This window comes from Ochlerotatus camptorhynchus, unplaced genomic scaffold, assembly GCF_037179485.1.
Source record: "Ochlerotatus camptorhynchus isolate MF236.1 unplaced genomic scaffold, CSIRO-AGI_Acam_v1.1 ptg000284l, whole genome shotgun sequence".
Classification (NCBI taxonomy): domain Eukaryota; kingdom Metazoa; phylum Arthropoda; class Insecta; order Diptera; family Culicidae; genus Ochlerotatus; species Ochlerotatus camptorhynchus.
This window is the reverse complement of record NW_027040773.1, coordinates 5,761,411-5,778,252: the sequence shown is the minus strand read 5'-3', so window position 1 is coordinate 5,778,252 and position 16,842 is coordinate 5,761,411.

Here is a 16,842-nt window from a genome sequence, read left to right as displayed (position 1 = left end):
CTATACGATTACTCACATAGAAAGTGATTATCAGGTCAAAATCATTAATTTTGTTATTGGAAAAATATCATGTGCGTTCCCGATAAAAACTATGTGAAAACTTTTGTCAGTGTACTATGAACTGCAAAGCTGCTCTGTAATGTCATTCGTCAAACGGTGGTAGTGTACAGCTCCTTTGCGAGAGTGATGCACTTTAGGGGTGGTCAGAACTGATTCCTGGGGGTTATTTCCTTATGGATTAAACCTGGACAGTGAAAATATCTGGCAGCAATTGAGCGACAGCATGAGGGTGTTTTATAAATCAAGTTATATAAAATTTTTGTTTGAAGCAGTAGTGTGTTTAACGGCGCCGGTGGTGTAGTGGTAAGCGTGATTACCTCTCACCCCAGCAGGCCTGGGTTCAATCCCAGTCGGCGCCGCCGGGATGTTCTGAGGCATAACATCTCTGATCACGCCTTCCTTCGGATGGGAAGTAAAGCCGTTGGTCCCCGGCTCACGAGTTGATGGGTCGATAGGTAGGGTCCAGGTGTGGGAGCTGCCTTCCTGGCACGTGCATTGGTGCATTGGTGCTCAGCACGGAAAACAAGATCAACGGAAAAAACAAAACAAAGGAAAAAAAAAATAAGTAGTGTGTTTTATGAAATTTGAATACAGTGAAAGAACAGAAATATTTTTAGAAACTATGAAAACTATTGATAATCTGTTAAGAGTCGTTGTTCAAAATTGCTGAAATACTAAAAAGATGATTATTTTCAATTGTTTGATTCTATAAACTATCAAACCAAAATAATTATTTATGATTCAAATTTGATTGTGCCAAATTGACAAAACAAAAAAATCTGTTAAACATCTATTCAGGCAATTGTGCCAAACATAAATTTCCACCGAATTTCCATATGCCTTACGCTTCTATTTCAATCGTCCGTATGCCAAACATCGATCGATATGCCAATACGATCGTGGATAATACCGAAGACTACAAATCAAGAAGACTGGCAACTGTTCCCTTTTCTTATACAAATGTCAAACGTCACTCATAACAGCGCCTCTGTCAATCAAAGGTGGAACTTTAAAGCACAAGTGCCAGTGAGACTGCTTGTCACAAGTGTTAGTGACTGTGTGTGTGACCTAATGTCACCGAAACGAATTATCATAATACCACATAAAACGGTACTCGTTACACCATACGAATGCCCATAAATGCATCACTGAAGGGCTTAGGAAAAGTGGATGATAATTCTAAAATAGCAAATTAATGATCGAGGAAGGTCCCACCATCATAGCCATAGTTTTAATTTTCAAAACTTTACTTACACATCTGTTCAATTCCAGCTGGAATTTTACTCGTTTTCAGCATAAATCAAAGAAAGAAACGTTTAGCTTTTTACGACAATGATAAAAAAAACAATAATTGACAGCTATTTATTTCCACCCATGTGTGTGAATGCACTCGCGAATTAACACACATCAAGGTTTCGCTTTTGCTCAGAAGAGGCATTGCCATTACTGTCTCTTGATATTTGACAGAATTGCCAGTCTTCTTGATTTGTAGTCTTCGATAATACCTAAGAGGAAGAGGAGACAATAGGGGACAAAAACAAAACACTTTTCTGTCAAACGCGAACCAGCTCATGATTAACCGATTTCAACCCAACAAACAATGTGTGATGATTAAATGCTGAATAAGCTATTTTTTAGCTGAAGAAGCAAATTTTTGCTTGAATAAGCTCTTATTTTGCTTCCAATGTTTGTTGGGAAGTGCGTAAGATAGAGATAGAAAAAGATATCTATGTCTATCTAGAGAGATAGATTGAGATACAAAATTAAGAAGCCAGTTGTCTCATTTTCCTTTTAGGATAATATTAACTCTTCGACCTGTCCCGGAAACTCTTGCATCTATATTTTCTCTAATAAGTTTACCATTTAAATTCTTAAAACATTTTATGATCAATTATCCTCCCAGGAATAAAAAGACAATCTCAAACATTAATTTCATACAATTGATTGTACCATTTATATGAACTGTTCCAGTGATTGAAAAAAAAAACCTTGTTTTCCGGCAACCATGTTGAGAAAAAGCTTGAACCATTCTTACAAATAAAAAATTTGACATATCGCATCATGCGATTTGATTGAAGTAAGATTTTTTCCACTTCCTAGGGGGCACCAGGAACATGTATTGGATTCTTGATATTAATTATTTAAAAATGTAACCAAACGCATCACTGTGTGCATATTCAAAGTTTGATTCTCACGTAGTCATTTTTAAGTACTAGTTCATTTTACGATTACGATTGGGAGTTTTCATACTTAGACTCCCAGTGTGGGCTCACCGACGACAACGAGGTGGAAATTATCTCGAGGCGGAAATTTTGTAGCAAGCTCTTCATCGTGATATCAGCGGTGTCCTGGGTTTGATAGTACTTTTGATCGTGTTTTTCCTATGTTCGGGACCTAAAAACACTGCGACCAGTAATATCATCAAAACACATAACATATGTGCAACTTCATGCAAAATAGCTGACTAAAAGTTTACCCCTTTTTTGCTGCAGTGGAATAACTGACATAGTTGGACATCGATGTCAGTGGTGCCACATTTTTTCGAATATAGATCTGTATTTTCAACGCAAAAAAAATCTTTTTAATCTGTATCTAGCTGACAAAAATCTGTAAATAAAATCTGTATGATTTCCGTATTATGGTCTAAGGGCGGATTTACGTAAATCTTCATTGAGCAAAATTATAGTTCAGAAGGAGTTTGTTATAAGTTCATAATAATGAAAAATTACTAAAGTTGGCTTTCTAAAAAATTGGTCTATTTTAAAAATCTTGAAATCGTACAATCTTGATGTGTCTTGTATCTCTTCTACAGTCTTTGTGGGTTTTCTCAAATGGATTGTTTACCGATTTGACAAAAATATATTTAATTAACCTTCGTATCTGTAACCATGTGACATGGTTAATTAAACAAATAGAAAGGGAAACTAACATCCCTTACAACGAGAAATCAGAACATCTGAACATCAGGAGTCCATTCGAAAGATTCCAAATCCATTCTTAGAAGCTTAGAAGGAAAACAATGATTATTTATCGTAATTAATATATATAAAAATTATGTAAAATACATTCATTTATAGTTATGATCGTAATTATCGTTATGATTGTAATTGTCAAGGTAATGCGCAATGAGTGTAAAGAGGTGAAGCCCAGAGAATTTATCGTCTCTTTTGTTCCTCCGCTGTTTAAATTGTTGACGGAGTAAGTTGTTTACAGTTTATTTGATAATGCGCCCATTCTTTTTTCGACTAGCTCTACAGGGGGCTTTCAAAGGATATTTTCACTTGTATTTTAAAGTCGATCCGAAGTCAATCAACAGCGTTGTTAATCAGTAATTTACTGTAATGCAAACAGTTCGAAGATTTTGCTGCTGTTCTCTGGACTTAAAAATGTATGCACGTTAGTCCAAAAGTTTCAAATATGTTTTTTTTTTTATTATCCTCTGTTTGGGATCTAACACCACTGCGACCAGTAATTTGTATTGTATCCCGTGTCGTTAGTTTAGTGCATGTCGTATTACTCCATCACTATTGAGACATGATGAAGTATTCGATTTTTTACAGTTGTCATTCTTGCATTTATCGCAAGGATCCGACTTAAATTGAAAGGTCCTTTTAGTAATACCCTTCGGAGTGTTGAAACACCCTCCAAAGGCATGCCCCTTTGTCAATCAAAATTGGATTTCTTACGTTAATCTATCCAGCGGGACAAACTTAACGAATTTCAAAGGTGATACGTGTTTTGGAATGTACTAATAGCGTACCATAGCGTACCTTCAAGGATTTTGAACGTACCTCAAAGCTTCCCGGAAAACCCGTGTCCCGCTGGATAGACATACGATTTCAGCAATGCCCGAGTCGATCGACCAGATTTCTACGGAAATGTGACGTACCAAATGCGTACTTTACGAATCTATAATTCATTTTTAACGTACCTATTATTTTCACTTAAATGCTTATACAAAACTTGTTAAATCGGTTTATACATGAATTATGGACACGGAATTGAATTTCTCGAAAAATATAAGCCCGATTTCATATAAAAAAGTAGAAGGATCTGTGCCTAGGGGCACGAACGGAAGCTTGACGTAGGACCGCTTCTTTTAATTGATCAATTATCTATTATCTCAACTCTTTCCGTTTTTGAATTGTAGGCGTACCAAATTTGTAGAAATTTTTTCCAAAGAGAAAGTTGATTAAGAGAATCAATCAAAATCACTTGCACCCCTGCTTGCAAGTTTGGTTACAAGATTACAACTCTGGAGAGCATTTTGTGTGGTCTTTGGGGGCTTGTGGTTCTGAATATGGACAAACAAGTTCCAACTCTTTACTGATGTAAGCTTGATGGCCGCGAAAAGGGCCGATTAATTGAAGAGGACATCCATGGCCACATACGCTTGGCGTGTTTAGTGTAGGTCACGGATCTTATTTTTCAGGAACACCTTCAGCACACCTCGTAAATCAGACCGGAGATACGTCAGACACCGCAACGGCGAGCCAGACGACGGATGGTAGTTATCTCGAAGAATTTGCGTTTGGTTCTGAATATGGCGATGAGTGTGCAAAATATTACGCAATTCCATCCTCCCTATTCGCACGCACCCGAGGATCGGAGGCGAATGCCACTTCGACTTGTTTCGTCTACTTACTACTCTCTGACGACTGTGCTGGGGAAGCAGCATATGCATGTAGGTAATTGGTGGATTTGTTAGTTAATTCGACGCTTTTGGACAATGCTGGACATTTACCAGTTTTTCAATAGTTTCTTGTTTAAAATCAACATTCGGAAGCATTGTTATCGATGCGTAGCCATATTTCTGATCGATTGGTGATAAAATTATTGAAATTGGACCAGGGGCAGATGAATTATTAACGTTCAAAATCTTTCTTAATTTGTTACATGTTCCATTTTTGGTTTCCACAAAGTGTACCCCCATATAGAAATCAAAGACGTAGTCCTACGTCAAAAACATTAAACTTAAGTGCATTCTAGCCAATTTGAGGACCAAAAACAGTTTTTTTATTTGCATCCTTAAAAAATATACTAATTTCGAACAAAACCGTTAATTCAATGAAAAATTATGGAGACGCACGGTGCTGCTTGGAAAACCCCATCATGAGAAATGCCTTGATAACTTTCTGATCGGTAATGACCAACGTATCTAACTGGAATTCACTTTCCGGTAGAATTTAAATAAAAAAAATAATATTATTTAAAAAATTCCATTTTCTTCGATGATACATTAGAGAAAACCTGATCAAATGATCAGATATGTTTCAGAAATTATTCCTGAACATCCATGGAACACTTTCCGATCGGTCATGACCAACGTACCTAACTGGAATTCACTTTCTGATAGAATGTGACCCAAAACCTACGACTGGATGCCTTCCTTCAAATAACAACTGAAGTGGGGTAAAAAATCGGTAGAACTGTTTCAAACACACAGTTGGTACTTGAGCGGGTCGGTTTTTATCTCTTTTTGCCAGTGATGGCGGGGGGAGGTGGGACACCCCTCACCATCCCTCTCCAAAGGGGGAGTTTGGTAAAGAGAGATGAAAAAACCGATTTGTACCTTCCTTAAAAGTTGTCCTAGCTCGCTTCTCTAATATCTATATACAATCTCCACACTGCCGTACTCTAACGGAACTTTCAACTCTACCATTACCACTACAGTCTGTTATTTGAAATTAGCATCTTCAACTATAAAAAATAATATTATTTTTAAAATTCAATTTTTTCGATGATACATTAGAGAAAATCTGATCAAATAATCCCAAACCTCACCAAACCCACTAAAAATTTTAATATTACAGGGGAAATGGATGTAATGTCCGCCTAAATGCCCCTACTTAGGGCCCATACATAAATTCAGCAATCGACTAAATTTTCAATAGCGACCAAAAATATCCATTAGTACCGTCCAAATGACGCGTTCATCTAGATAAAATTTATAAACAGCAGATAGGGCCAATCTTAGATCCATAGACCAACATAAGAGCCATTTCCCTTACTTGCTTTTTTTTTACGTAGAACTACGTCTTTGTCGACTATACTGGGGTGCAAATCAAAAAATATGTGTTGTGAAGGAGTGTTAGGTTTTGAACGCTTGTAACTTTGTTGTTTATAGATTAAATTAAAATTCAAATACGCCAATCGATAGGATATTACATTACGAACCTGTTGAAATAAATATTTTTCCAACTTTTCTGTAATTAAACTATTGAAAATGTACAAATGATAATTTTATCACTGATTTCATGAAATAAGCCTTTTTCCCAAACCCAGTCATCACAAACGAATACCACTTGGTTGCACATCATTCTGCTTGAACCTGAAAAGATATAAATCAGCGCTGCTCTTTACCGCTTCGGACGGCGTGGCACTAGGTCCTGCATCAAGCAGGACTAGGTCAGCGGCTAAAAGTGGATCACGGCGTGTCCACCACAATGAGGGATGAGACTTGAAAAAACGTGCATGTAAAACCCCCTCCCGCTTAACAACCCCCTCCCCCTCCCCCTTAACAATAACTTCAAAAAGACATGGACTTTGACGAAATTTTTTTTTTTCGGGAAATAAATTTTAAGCAAACCCTAATAATGTATGAACAATTAATTTTTTACATGCAGAGCCAACATTTTCAAAAAAAAACATTGCTTAATAGGAGACATACATTCGATTAATTACCAACAACTGACTGTAAAACATATCTGGTGCCTCTATATATGCAATTATATTAACATCCAAAGTCCATCCTATTTTACATATTCTGATCAAAAAAAAACTTTCTGCTCCGCCCCATTCACAAAAAAAAACTGCGGGAAATCCTATCAGGTTCTGAACCGGAAAAGATATAAAACGTTATAATGCGTTTGCTCATTGTCGCTTCGGACGGCGTGGCACTTGGTCCTGCAGTAAGCATGACCAAATCAGCGGCTAAAGGTGGATCACAGCGTGACCACAATGAGGAAATGTAATGATGTAAACCCCCTCCTCATTCACAACAACCTCTCTCCCTCCCCCTTCACAACAATCTCCCTACCCCTCAACAACCTCTCCTAACCAATTATCAATGACAATTATCCACGGCCCATACAAATTTTAAAATTTTATATGGACAATTGTCTACGCATGGGTAGGGGGGGGGGGGGTCAAGCATACCGAAAAGCTGTCTACGTAGTTAGTGAACAGCCCCTAAAATAACACTGTTATCAAATAAAAAGCAGCTCACGCGACCACCAACGATCGACCAAAACAATCTGTGGGCAGTGTTGCGATATATCGTTAAAAAAAAGTTGATGTATTGTCCAATACTCATATTGTTCGTTTAACTCGTATAACTTAAATTATGCACTCATAATGCTTAAAAACAAACAAATAATGTTGAAAACATAAATGACCTATGTAAGTGTGATTATAACAAAACGTCCTATATAACATGTCCAATGTACACCTGACAAGAGCAAAATGTCCTATGTAACATTTTTCACGTTTTCATAGAAAGAAAAATTTATGAAACGGGTAGATTATAATTTCAATTTCAATTTTACTATCCAATTTTACTATTAAAGGTCTTAAAAATGACAAAAGTTGATTTGATTTAAAATAGTACCAAAAAAGATTTTGTCAATCTTCAACCTCGTTTTTCTCGAAAAGAGTGAAATGTTAGATAGGACCTTTTGAAAAGTTAGGCAAGATTTCATCTCTATACCAAAGGGGCAGCAAAAGCACAAAATTATCTTGAATACGGGGGGTATTCATTGGATGAAAGGGACCGTGAAAGAGGACACTAAAATAGAAAGTTTTTCTTCCGACAGTTTCATCTTAGTATTCATCTTTGTGTGTACTTCTGAGTGGATTCTGTTTATGTGTGGTCAAATGAAAATCATGTGGAATTTCACATGGATATTTGTCAAGAAAAATGTGTAAATTGTTTTGAGTCAACCATAACCGAAACATTGAAATACTTGAAAATTTTAAGATAAAGTATAATAGTCAAAAATGCATGAAAAACATCAATTTTGTGTGGTTCTACGTCATACTGCGGTCGTGTCTAGAACACAACCCTTTATTTTTTTTTCTTTTTTTCTTTTTAACCAGTCATATATTGCTTCAATAAAACGCTTATAGGGTAGAGCGCTACTTCGTCGTAATCGCCCATTTCCGTTCTATCGATCAGAAAAGATCAATAATATCAATGATTTCACCGTGCACAAACGAATAATAGGTTTTATCCGATGCGTTAAGCTACAACATAAATCCTATTTCTAGATAAACATTTCAAATGGTCCTATCTGCATTTATCGATTCTCTTCATCGACTTTCTCTTTCGTTAATGACTCAGCTTTTAAACCTTTCCCTGTTGTATTTGACGTTTTGGACGCAAGATTAGAACTTCCTTCATCAACCTATGTGGTAAAAAGTGCGCAAAACCTGTTTGAATAGCAGTGGTTATCAAAAGACAAAGTCGATGAAGATAATCGATCAAAGCAGATAGGACCTTTTGAATTGTTCATCGAGATTTGAGTGCATTGTATGAATATTTACGCTCATTGTTCTCAAAACAAAAAAAGTGCTCCTAGCGAATCCCCTTTTTCTAGGACGAAGAAAATCTAATGGCGTTTCAATGCGTTAGAATGGAATTGAAACTCGTAGAACGAATTAAGAATCAAGAAGCAGTATTAGATTTTAAACAATATCTCAACACTTTGTGACGTATGGAAAGGTGAATAAATTTAGAAGTCATCTCTGACAGAAATATTCAATTTTTCCATTAAACCCGTTCAAGAAAGAGAGTTAAAGCGCGGATTGTACTTAGTAGGATGGAAATTAGATCAAATACCTTAGACCAGTTCTAGGCCAAATAGGATAAAAAAATAAAACCTTTTGATTTATTCTATATATTTTTTATTTATTTTTTTGCAAAATTTTTATATTATTCATATTTTTGCAAAAAAATCGGCCATTTTAGATGTTTTATTTTTTTCAAAATGAAGTCTTTGACATTTTTCAATAAAATATTGCACGAAAACGTCACTTTTGATCAAAATGACGCCTGAGACAAAGTTGTTTTGAAAAGATTTTTTTTTTTGGAAACAATAGACACGGTAGTCACAGACAGACAGACATAACTTTCGCTATCACTTCTTCAGGTTTTAGTTGGGAATGTGCTCACATTTGTCATGGTGGCACCACTGTAGCGTTAAGCAAGCCACTGCATTTCGAACTTATCAGTGATGCTATTTTTTTCAGCTCAATTTAGTTTATGTCACCTCTTGATAATAATAAGGGGACCAAGGGATCCCACTGGAGACATATATAGCAATGAACCGATTTCGCCAGCTCCTTTTTTGAAAATCTTTTCTAATATTCTACGTAACCCATGCGCTTTTTCAGTGGTCGTTATTGCACCAAAGTATACACAGCAAAAAATTATTTTTATTATCACATCAAAGTGGATGCACTTCAATCGTGTCGAAAATATGGTGTGATATTACCTGCCAAAAATAACAAAACTATTATTAATACAGTGCATGAACTGACATTACGCTGCTTTTACTGCATTAATTTATTGTTGTGGCCATAAAAATTACATGAGATTTTTGACATGATTGAAGTGCATCCTCTTGGATGTAATATTTAAATTTATTTTTTGCTGTGTACCTTAAGCACCCATCTTGAAGATGCATGAGAATGCTTTGAAATTACGATTTTATGAAATTACGGGATATTTAATGATAAAAGTCTAATGCGCGGAGGTGTTGACAAAATAGGGTGATTACTGTACCACATACTAATCTGACGAATACAGAAAAAAAAAGTTGTTGAATATTATACCCAAATAGCTGATTGGTCATTCCGCTTGTTATGTAATATTATGCTGTACGATATACACAGAATTTGTGAACGAATCATTTTAATGAGTTTAAAATTGTATCCACTTTTAGTAACTGGTTGGTTGATTGAGCGGTGGTAGGGTACTCATTACTGATGCATTACCACGTTTAAAACTTGTTTCCAGCAAAATAATTTTCTTCTAAGAGATATGTGCGGTAGCTTTAGTAAAAATAAAAAAAAAATGTGTTAAATACTGAAATATTTCAAATAGTATACCTTCAATATTTATAATTTCGGAAGCGAACCAGCCTCAAGCTGAAAGCCTCCCTAACATAGAAAACATAACTTAACTTATTTATTTTCAAAATATAGCTCATGAAAAATGCAAACTTTTGGTGTTTTAAAACCTTAGATACAAGAAAATTGACGAAAATCGTAAAGTATTAACTTTTGATCATAGCTTCAAACTTCTTGTTTATGTTATTTTTGCACAGATAACGATTTAGAATGTCTCAAGTAGTGTTTCCTGAGAAGAAATTTCATTTAAAAGCGTATTGGCAAAAAGTTCAAAAGTTTGACCAAAAGTTCTTTTTCAACGACTTTTGAAAGTGTCCGTGGTTTAAAATACTCCATAAGTTTGCATTTTTCATTAGTTTAAAAAAAAAATATTTTGAGATATTTGGGTTCAGCAATTCCTACTCAAAATTATTAAAATTTTGTACATATTATATATTCTAGGGGCCTCCCTTAGCTCAGTCGGTAAAGGCACAGCTACAAAGCAAGACCATGCTGGAGCTGACTGGGTTCGATTCCCGGTTCGGTCTAGGAATTTTTCGGGCTGGAAAATTTCTCGACTCCCTGGGCATAGAGTATGATTGTACTTGCCTCACAATTATACTAATGCAAAAATGGTAGCAGGTATCGAAAGCTCTCAATTAATAACTGTAGAAGTGCATCTAGAACACTAAGTTGAGAGCACGCAATAAGCTAATATGCCATAAGCAATAAGCTTGAAATGCGAAGAAGAATAAGCAGAAACAGATATTTTTCTAAGCAAGACCTTATTTTCTCTACAAGTTTGTCTAAGGCGTTATTTCGATCAGAAGTGCTACAACTGATTGAACAATTTCAAAGATGCTGTTTTGAAAAAAATACAACATCCATTTTAAACTAAAATTCGGAAAAATAGCTTAAAATTAATAAATGATGAACAATTTGGCTCAAAATTTTGTAAAAAATTTCAGAATTGCATAGAAAACAAGTGATTTTATGGCGAGGGTGGAGAGTCATGTTTTGGTCACCTTAATGACGTCTAAAGTTAGCAGAATTGTATTTATATGTATAAAAATCACATTTAATTACACAAATCTTTCCTAATTCCATTTGCGTGTATATTTCGAAATCTCTGACTGTTTGTTCTCCAAACCCGTATAAAAATAAAAATAAAAAAGTTTGAAAAATGATTGAGTTACTCATATGGAGTCACATGGAGTCACTTATCCAAAATCGCGTTTTATACAATAACTTAAATTTTTTGAAGTGTTACAACAATTTCAGATGTGATTTCATGGTGTACTCGGCTAGACTAACAACCTACAATAACACCGTGTTATCAGCTCAAAAACGTTATGTACATAAAGAGATTGCCTGCATCAATTATTAATATCACCAAGTCTACCGACCTTCTGTTCCGTTCTTTCAAATCGCTTTCTGGTTGGCACGGTACGATCTAGGTGGCTTCTGCTGACCATTGCTCTGCGGGTTTTGATGGCATCGTTTTCGCGTCGATGTCCGTAATCGCTAAGAAGAAATAACCTTTTCGGTTAGATAATGGGCGTCCTTGCCTTTGTATACCAACAGTGTCAGAAGGAAGCGCCTGAGTATCGGCACCAATTCCACGAAGTGACCACCAAGCGCCACCATCTCGCTACAACAAACCAGAAAATGGTACAGCCATTGCTACAACCTGCAACAGATCAACCAATCAAATCACCATGTTGCCAACATGTTGCCAGAGTGTATGGTTTAAATTTGGAAAATACCGTGTTGAAAGTTGATCTATCCATTTGAAAAATTATGATATTCAAAAACTTAAGCACATTCTTAAGTCATCCTTTTTTTTAGCAACTCCCTAATTCAGATCAGAAGAACATCAGCAAATGCTGATCTTTTAAAACTTCCTGGCTGTCTAGGGAGCATATCTGAAAGAATATCCTGTTACTTATGCAACGTTTCCTGAACATCTACAAAAGTTCCTTAAATTTTAGAAAATTTACTCAAATTTCAAAGTACCTTGAAATTAAACGACGGTCCAAAATTTTCACCTTCAGGAAGTTCATTAAGATTTTTAAGATCTCTGGCAAACTGCTATGAAGTTCCCTAAACTGAAACGAAGATCCCTGAAGTCTTCAATCTTTACGAAATTCCCTGAACTTTTTCAAAATGCCCTGTACTTCTATGAAGTTATACGCAGTTCCTCGAATTATTACGCAGTCCACAAAACTTCATCAAAACTTGCTTCACGTCTACGTTTCTCGTTGATTTTCCGCAAAGTTCGACGCACGAAATTTCCTGAATCTGTGCGGAATTCTCTGAACTATTTCATGTCCATGAGGTTTCATCAAAGCTCTGAAGTTATAAAAAAGTTCCCTGAATAATAAAGAGGTTCCCTGCCATTAAACAATAAACTTCTACGAAAATACCTAAACTTGTATAAAGTTCCCACTTCTACGAAGTTTTCTGAACTTTTCCATGATCTCAGAACTTCAAATAATTTCACTAAATTTAGCTCATGATTCATCTGACATATGTTGGTCTTAATGCATAAAACAAAATATAATAATAATACCAAAGAAACATTCAAAATCAGGACTGTGTTCTAGTGACAACAGTTAAAGGCACATTAGAGTCAAACGAAGCATAAGTGTTACTAATCACATTAGCGACAGTATGAATAGCCTCATTCAGCCCATACTGTCAATTACGAGCTGCGAGGTGTATGAAGTGTCGTTGTCTGTTAACTTTTTCAGGTACGTAGAAGAAGAATTACCGAAGCAGTTCGATGAAACTCTACGAAGTTCACTGAAGTTCGGTGAGCGTCTACAAAGTTAGCTGAACCTTAAAGAAAAATCTGCACTTCAAGAAAGTTTCCTGAACTTTTAAAAAGTTCCCTGAAGTACCACGAAGTTTCTTGAAGAACTACAAAATTCCTTGCAACTCGGATAGCAGTTCGTACCCTGGTGTAGTGGCTGTAGGTGCATTGTCAGACAGCACCAGCAAATCAACAGAGGAAGTGGTAGAGGTGCTGTATGAAGAGGTGGTGATAATGGAAGTGCCCTCAGGAGGCCGATAAAGCATGCAAAAACGAACATCAGCATCCTCGGCAGAAAGGGTTTGCGGGTCTGTCGAGATTCGATGCGTTGTAAGCACAAAAAAATATAGTAAATCGATTTAGATCTCCATTGTAATATTTGTTTAGTCCTTCGGCTCCGCAGAGCTTTCAAAGATATTGAGCCTACTAAATAAACATTTTGGAAAACATGGTTTTCGATTCAGATACTGACCGTTGAGTGTGACAAATATGTTGGATTCATCCCAAAATTTACAATCCAGTTTTTTTATTTCTCATCATATTTTCAGGTTGACTACTACTTGGGACGAACACACCATGCTTTTTGTCTAAATATATTTTTGAACAGTTCTCAAATTTAAGTACATGTTTGAATTAACTAGTGATGTCGGCTACAGCTTGAAAGGCTGAAAATACTGATGGATGAAGTCACACGAATCAATTTCAACAACGAAGTTTTTTTAAAGGGCCCTCCGAACTATTGGTTCTCTGCCAGCTGCAAAATACTTATCAATTTGATCCACCAAGATCAATCGAATCCAAATCAGGCTGATCAATATCCCAAAATTTGAGCTAATTTGGTGGCGAACTGATTCTGCACTGGCTCTTTGAAGTTTATATGGGAATTACTATAAGAAAAGTGTATTTTTTGTCCTCATCGTTCTAGCCCTGCACCATAATGATTTACGGAAAAGTTGTCCATCAGAGCCCCCCCCTTCTTACGTGAAAATTTCCCAGCTACATCTTTGTTGAAAACCACTTTTTAATTGAATGTCAAGAAAATTTGTTATTAACTAATTTCCAAGTTGATAACTTGCTGGTAGGATTAATCGGGCTGTTTTCAGGGCAACACTGCATCTTGCCCTTATGACATAATAGCCTCGATTTTTTGTCCTATTATTCCAATGTTGTCTGCTGAGTAGTAAATGAACCATGCCAGAAGAACATCATCTTCCTAATCAATTAATAACGTTCAATTCTCCAATTCCCACATAAACTTCAAAGGGCCAAGTGCAGTATGAGTTCGCATCCTAATGAGAACAAATTTTGTGAGAATGATCAGGAGCTGATTTGAAATCTTTTGAACTTGGTGGAGCTAAATCAATATTTTGAACCATGAAAATTCCATGCGCATGGATCGGTAACAAATAACCCCGCCGGTAATTGGTTCGTAATCGTTTAACTCATCTTCTGCTTGAAATACTTCTATAAAACCACAATATCTCAACCCCCAAAAACTGAATACCAACTCATTGAAATCAATCAGTTGTACCAGCAACACGAGAATGTGACAGGACTACATCAGTTCTCTGCTGTTTTTTTTTTATCACCAACCAGCCACTTTTAGCATGCACGCAGGACGTAGGTACGCTGCCGATCTCCCTGGAGCTCGCCGAGCTTAGCTCATGAGACACAGCACATGTGACACGAATGAGGCACGTAGGAACAAAAAAGAAACGCGAAATAATACGTCTCGAAATGAACCAGGCACCCAAGATCTTATAGAAAGCCTGTCTCTATCACGCGGGATGGATGCAGTGTACATTAACTCTGGTTGCAAGACTTTAAGCATATTTTCAGCTTGACGCGAAACTCAACTGGCTCGATGTGAGTTTCTTGAAATTATCATATTACTCACTGAGCATCCCAATCAGAATGTAATCGGTGTCGATTGTGAAAACGGTTGAATGAATGCAGCAGATAGGTTGTTATGGGGGAGAAAGCGTCAAGGATCCATAAACCACCTTCTCGGTTGTTGTTCTCTTCCGAACACAGCAGCTGGCTTCGAGCTTGGGGAGTGATTTTCTATTACAGTAATAATTCTCGATTGCACCAATAACGATAATAAATTTAACTAGAGACAATTGCCGCCAAGCGCGCACACCCCTTTTCAAACGGCCAATATTGTAAATTTGCGTTATGCATCAGGGAGCCATTCATTTATGAGCTCTTTATATGTGCGATGAATCTGCACTTTGGCCAGCATCACTTGCTATGTTGTTGATGTTGTTTTTGTTGTGCATGCGCGAAAGAGCATTAATTTTCGATTCCCGCTTCTGTTCATAATTTGTAGCTACCCGCCGCTGACTGCTTTTTAGAATATTCAGTTTCAATATTGAACTACCCGGGCATCATGGCAGGATAATTGGTGTAATGTTTTGTTACTAATTGTTTGTTTGGTCAAAATGAATGATTTAGGTCGTAAATAGCTTTTAATTTGTTCAATATTGGTTCACGCGCAGATTTACAGCTTCGAAATCGCGTTGGCTTGGAAAAGCTTTGCACACAAAATGATCTGGAGATGCAGTTATGTGCACAGGTTTCTGGTAGAAGGAGGTCCATGTTCATCCCTCGGCACATCCGAAACCAACCCTCGAGAGCCATCAGCTCTTCTGTGCGAGCAACCGAAGAAGCACTCGAGATTCTTGATGCGCAACGACGGAGGCTGCCTCGGACGGTTTTTTTTTGCGCAATTCAAGTTTTCCCTCTCCGGCAGTTCCAGTAGCTAGCATAAACCACTTGAACCGACAAATTTTATGAATGATATATTCAACACGTTTCGATATTATTCAAATGAAATCAATTAACATAATTTAAATGCCACTTTGCCTACATAGGCTCTTGCTCATAGATATTTTTTTATCTCAGCCGGGACTCTCATGTTGATGATGGAGAGATTACTTCATCCATCCATCCACCCGAACCCTGGGAGCATCGCGCGAGCAAAGCAGCAAAAGAGAACCTCCAATTTAAGTAGGTACCCAACTGAACGATCGAGACTCACACCTTGGCCCAGCGCTAAGCTCTCCGGTAGACATTCTGGCACTTTTCGATCGTTGAAACATGCTACGAGGGCACATCGCTTCGAAGAGCAGTCACATCAGCATCAGCCGGTTAGGAGGAGGCCTTGGATTTGGCTCACCCGGAGGCCTCTCTGATGGTGTGTAGAGAAATGGTTCGAAAAATTCCTGGGTCAACATGCACAAAATCATTCATGGCTGTGGTACGAGATGTGCGTTATACCTAGGTACCTACTATGAACATTCCTTTCTTAATGGGTACCGCACATATATTTTTGACAGGTGTGGTCCTCTAAGTAGTTTCATGTGGCAGAGCTGATGACTGATTGATGACTATCTGAAAGATGAGCGCATTATGTAATTTGGGTTTTATGATTTGTTTTCTAAAAAAAAAAATCATGCTAATTGCTAAATGCAAATCATGCAAGCAATTGAAGTACTGTAAGCCACATTAATTTGTATGGCATATTTTGGTGATACACAATCATTCTCTCCGAGGGTGCCCTGGCGAAACCTACTCCAGATGCTCCGGAGTGGCCTCATCAGTTTGTAAGGATATCGGTCTGTGTCTTTTGGATTGATCTTTCAAATTTATTAAGTTGGATGTGTCGCACGACATGATTTGAAATTATACCCAAAGAGGCACCAGGGCGGTGGAACCGGTGGTTCTGAGTGAACAGCTCAAAAAATTAGGTTCACATGGTAATATTTTGTTATTTTCTTATATTTCCTATACAATGTTCACTATTTTAAATGCATCATATTCAAAAACTCTGCAGTTTATTAGCTGAGTGCAGG